General features: G+C 49.9%; 1 long non-coding RNA gene across 1 annotated transcript in view; it reads left to right on the forward strand.

Annotated features, from left to right (window-relative positions):
- The window catches only part of LOC132452869 (uncharacterized), a 48451-nt gene that overhangs the window by 22446 nt on the left and 20005 nt on the right, over positions 1-6000 (forward strand). The window lies entirely within an intron of this gene.

Below are 6000 nucleotides of genomic sequence, written 5' to 3' on the forward strand. Positions count from 1 at the left end.
TTAAAAACTTTGGACTGGCCAACTTCAGTCTTGCCTTGAAAACTTCGGTCTGGCCTTGCCGGGCAGCAATTGATTTCCGAATATGGGCCCTGCCTTACTGCCCCAGAGGGCTGATTGTCCTATCATAACTCCCCCAACCTCTGATTGGTCCTATCACACCTCCCCCAAGTGCTGATTGGTCCTCTCATATCTCCCCCAAGCTCTGATTGTTCTCATCATACCTCCCCCAAGAACTCTCTGGTGGTCTCCTGAAGCTAGCATTAAGGTGGACTTCTAAACCCTGAAGGTGCCGGTGAAAACAGATGATCCAGCCATTCAACGTCGCCATCAACTGACAAGTCCCTGCAAAGCCTAAATCCCCTTCAGATTTGGCCTGATTTAAATGCACACTTGATTTAAATTCAGGCACCTTTGGGTTTAAGGTGTCTCACCCAGCTCGGCTGCAGTGAAGATTAATAAGTGATTTAGTGATTTAGTGAGTTATCCCAATGAAGCAACCAGCTGGGCTCCCCCCCCCCCCCCCTGGGATTGGTTTGGGGTGGGGGGAGGGGAGGTCTTGAAGGACAGGGAAGGAGAGGGGGAGATCGGAGAAGATGAATTACAGTGATTTTTATGAGGCCTACTAGTGAGTCCACAGCCAGGCAACCTCCCCTCCCACCCTCCCTCGGCCCCCCCTCTCAACACACACACACACACATACGCGCACACACACACACACACACACACACACACACACACACACACACACACACACACACAGGCATGTACGCACACACTCCTCTACTGTTTATCTGTGTGGTTGTGTGTGTCACTCTCCGTCTCTCTCTCCCTCAGACCTCTTGACTTTGGCGTATGCACACTGCAGAGTGCACCAGATGACTGGGAGGATAAGACTATGCGAGGGTTTAGAGGGAAGGTGTGAGCGTCTCTACCGTGACATCCACAACCTGTGATGAGGTGTGAGGATGAACACACGTCGATAGGTGTCGACCTATGACTGGTCAAATCAAGAATGCGTGATGTGATACGTGGATGTTAACTATTTCTTGTGAAAACGGAGCTGCAAGAAAAAATGACAGCAATATTTAAGACAAGACATGTCTTAAATATACACTATATAAATTGCAACGGTTAAATTTTTTGGAGTGTTCTTTGATCTAATCGTACGTGGTTATTTCTACCGTGCACCCATCTCTATTGGATTCATTGGTTAACATCAGTATCAACAGGCCATTCCCGTTCATATTGTAGGAGGGTTGCACATTACCCTCCTATCTGCAGGCCTGTCCGATCTGTTCCCATACACATGTAACAACAGTCTTGGAGAAAGTCTCTTTCCTCTTGCGACAAGACCTTTGCTTTGTAGTGTGCAGAGCTGAGACCTCGGGGCTGGGCTCACACAGCGTCCCATACCTGGGACCAGCGTCTGATAACCTCTCCTTAGCCGGAACGAATGGCCCGGGCCAACCTGCCAATAATGAAAGGTATGTGTTGTAGAGCAAACACAGAGAGGGGACGGAGGGTCGGGCACGACTCTGTCCAGACAGTCTGTGTGTGTCTTTTGTTCGTAGAGATTACAGTTTATATCCGTCGGCGTAATGAGAAAATATGGACAAATAACTGTATGGCCCACAGCGCAAAGCCCCCCAGGGCCTTTCGGTCAATTGATTGATGTTGGGTTTTCAGAAGTCGCTGGGAAGTCTTAAGGATCATTGTTTTTGGTTTTTTTCATGATTGGCATCAAAAGGCGCAGCTTATATTGGTCTGCGTGGGGCTCTGAGACTGTAATATGTTTTGCATTAGGTCTCCTGGTGGGTGCCTGGTTTGCTGCCCCCCCTGGAGGATGAATTATTGCTTCTGCCTCGAAACATTGGCTCTTCGAAGCCACTTTGGTTGTAAGCCTAGCCCTCGCACTTCCCCGGTAGAAGGTGAATTGTGGCAATTGAGGAATGGTTTGCCTTTTGATCTTGCTTGCTCTTTCTAATCCAAACACTGTTTGGATTGAGTAATGCTTTGATTTGGCGTTGGGATGTAATCCAATCACAATAAGTTGATTGTTCATTGTTCATTTAGGAACTCTTTTGGCATGGTTACAGTGCAGTTAAGGTACAAGTACAAGACAACAAAATAGTCTTGTTAAAAGCAGTGTAAAATATGAAAGACCTGAGTCCACAAGCCCTACAAGTGTAGGGCTTGTTAAAACCGTATAACTAAACAACAAAGTTATCATGATGATGAGGAGGAGGAGGATGATGAGATATCTGTAATGTTGGGGCAGAGTGTCTGTTGTATCTAAAGCTATGTATGACCCTCTAACCATTGTCGAGAGGACCCATCCCCGGTAAGTGCCCTGAAGCAGACCCCGGTTATAATGTGATGGGAAGCCGATAATGGAGGCTTTAGAAGAACACAAGGTGAAATGGAGCAGAAAGCAATGGCTCAGAAAGAGGCACTAACCAGGATGGGTCTGTTACCTTGGGTTTAATGTTCTGCTCCTTGGTGCTGGCAACACGGTCTTAGTGGGTTGAAGGCGAGGGTTCCCTTCCTGTGACTAATTATGTGGTCACTTCTGGCCACTTTGAACTCCCCGTGTGCCACTTCATCACTTACACACCGTCAGCACGGATATTAAGGCCCTTCGATAATAAACAATGACAGATTCCGAGGACCGCGGTGACCTTCTTCTGTGACTGTGTGTGTGTGTGTGTGTGTGTTTGTGTGTGTGTGTGTGTGTGTGTGTGTGTGTGTGTGTGTGTGTGTGTGAGAGAGAGAGAGAGAGAGAGAGAGAGGGGGGAGAGGGAGAGGGAGAGAGGGGGAGGTCTGGAAAAACCAGAGAGAGAGAGAGAGAGAGAGAGAGAGGGAGAGGGAGAGGGAAAGGGAGGGGGGGAGGGGGAGAGGGAGGGGGAGGTCTGGAAAAACCAGAGAGAGAGTGAGAGAGAGAGAGAAAGAGATAGAGACTGAGGTCTGGACAAACCCAGCTTGGCTGTGTTTGAACAGATTACAGCACTTTCATATATATTGCCCCCCCATCAGGCTAGAAGAAACAAACACAAAGCCATTGGCAGAAAAGCTTTTGGGTAATGAGAATCGGCTCCAGAGACAGCGGTGAAGGAAAGGGCACCGCGGCCATAAATGTAATGCTGCAACGTTTCTCAGAAGCTCTAAATTATTCTTTTTATAAAGAAGGGTGCCGCATTTGGGGACTATATATGAAAATTCTTTAATCTGGCAATCAATTATACTTCCACTCTAACCAAACAAAACAAATGGAGATTTTATGAGATCCCGAGTCGTGTTTCAATGCCAAATACCCACAATGCACTTAACGATTCCCTGAATCGGGCGCAGTGCCGTCGGCCCTATATAGCTCCCAGATTACGTCAAAGTAGCAAATGTGCGCGAGCGATTAGCGGTAAAGCATTGACTCGGTGCAGTCCCCTATGTCCTGCTGTTGTGTTCTCTCGGAGATACCTCTGGTTCAGCGCAGAGCGCACAGCCGATCCCTCCGCTGCACTCCCGCCGGCTGGAGGGAGGCTCTTTACCAACCAGGGGATTTGCCAGGCTCTCCCCTACCACAGCGTCACAGCCCCTGCTAATCCCCGGGATCCCGCTCGCTGCTCCGGGGGCCAGGCTAGAGGTCACATGCCCTCCCCGTGGACTATAGACGCACTACAGCCCCCAGGGAGGCGGGGCGGGGCGGTGGCGAGGTGGGGGCAATACTATCTACCCGGGGACAAAACAACGTTACGCCAGTGACTGGAACACGATGTCTCCAGTCTCCGCAGAACATTAAACAACGGCACAAAGCCGCCCGCATTGTCCGGGATTAGCGCCGCGTCCGCGGGCCCTTATTCGCAGTATTTTTAGCTCGCAATAATCGTCATTCCCGCCTGTTTTCCAGATGGCTCCCCGGGGGCCAGGGCCTTCCGCCTGCCCCCTCCACGATCTGGACTCCGCGAACGTCGGCCTGAGCATGTGGCCTCGCTGACACCGCACACACGTCTAAGCTACACACACAGTGTCGGTTACCATCGTGAGCCCACGACACATTCAGAGCGTGGCAGCTGTGACGGCCCGACACAGTGCTCTAAGGAAGCCGCTATTGTTTCAAGTCCCCGGCCCTGGAGTTTATATCAGCGCCGGGTTGGTCGCTGGAACTTGTAAGTTGAAGCCCATTGATTTCCTGTTGATCTACAGTCAACATTTGTGTCGGGTCCAAGCGGCCGAGTTGTCCTTGTCTCGGGTTTCAGCAACTGTGGTCGGACGATTGTGCTGTGCTGCGCGAAGGTTCCAGGGGAAGGCTCGCCAGTTCACACGGGACGGCGTTGTGCAACGTCGACAAGGAGGAGGCCAAACTCTCAGGTCTCCTCCGAAGGAGCACCAGGTTCATATGGCACCGTGGGTGTGATACTGGGAGCGAAACGCGCTGCAATTTCCCGGCAATTTCCAATAACAGCGCCTTGCTCTCTTATTCTTAACTTTATTGCGCTACAGTTAATACCACTGCTTTCAGGGTGAGCCCTCGTTCAAAGCGGTATCGGGGGCTGACATCTCAAGGCGGTTATCCACCGCACTCAGAATAGGATCAAACACCACCCAGGTAGCTGGCTCTCAGGTTTGTTAATATCGCTGCGTGGATCGTGGGAGTAGTCACGCCAGGCGAGGCTGTGTGCCACGTTTGGTTCTGGACTTCCACTCCGCAAATTGAGTGCATCCAGGAAAGTCTTTATTCTGCCATTTCCACGGCCCTCTGGAGTTAGTCCTGTGTTTAGAATGCCCACGTTGTGTTTGTCTGGGAGCGCTTTTTTACGACGGCAGTTTGGATCCAGTCAGTGTTGGGCTTGCGACCTGGCCCTCGGTGCCATGTTGTGCTACAGAACGTGTCGTAAACCCTTCAGCACATTGTCTTTCTGACTGTACCCTGTCAGCACATCTGTCTCCCAAGTCAAACAAATTCATCGCCACGTTACGCCAAAGACTGTCTCCTCTCGCTCTTGATACTGTAATAAAAGCCCTGACGATACGAGCAGCAGCTCTGACCCTGACACCAACTAGCCATTAGGGGAGATGTTTCCCATCTAAACAGTATGTATCTTGTTTGTATTGCAGTGCCACTCGTAGTATAAACTCCTTCTCAAAGGCTTACCATCGCCAACATGCAGCTCGATTAGAATATGTGGTCAGGAAAAGGACCAACGTTGGGAAAGTGGGAGAAATGTGTGGAAATCATTTATGGTATATGATGTGATGGGAATGGGCCGTTTCATTTTATTTTGAATGCCAAGAAGAAATTGATGTTTCACAAGTAATAAACACTGGTTTATATAACGGTTATCTGAGACGCAATAGAGAATGTTGCGTTTCAGAAAAGATTTCGGAAAAAGATAGCAATGTAATCCGATCGTATTTTTCAATCCCGGCCCTTCGCATACTGCGTCTCCCCTGTACTTCCAGCCACACTCACACACACTATTCTGCTCTCCTCTGCTCACTTTATCTCCTGTGCTTTGTTCTTCTCCTCTCTGTCTTTCACCCGGGCTGATATGCTTGTCTCCAGAAAGGGAAAGGTGAGACGGTGTCCTCCTGTTTCATGCATATATCAGAACGCTTTCATACACAAACATGCACACACGCACTCACACACACGCACGCACACACACACACACACACACACACACACACACACACACACACACACACACACACACACACACACACACACTCACACTCAAATGTACACGCCGACCACACACACAGAAGCACACACACACACGCGCACACTCGAAGACATGCACGCAAACACACGGGCACACACACAGAAGCACACACACACACGCGCACACTCGAAGACATGCACGCAAACACACGGGCACACACACAAGCATGCACACACACATGCACACACACACACATGCACACACATATGCACACACACACCCCCACACACACACACACATGCATACACACACACAAATTGGACGGTGGACACACGTGATCACC

Source organism: Gadus macrocephalus, chromosome 23, assembly GCF_031168955.1.
Source record: "Gadus macrocephalus chromosome 23, ASM3116895v1".
Lineage (NCBI taxonomy): Eukaryota > Metazoa > Chordata > Actinopteri > Gadiformes > Gadidae > Gadus > Gadus macrocephalus.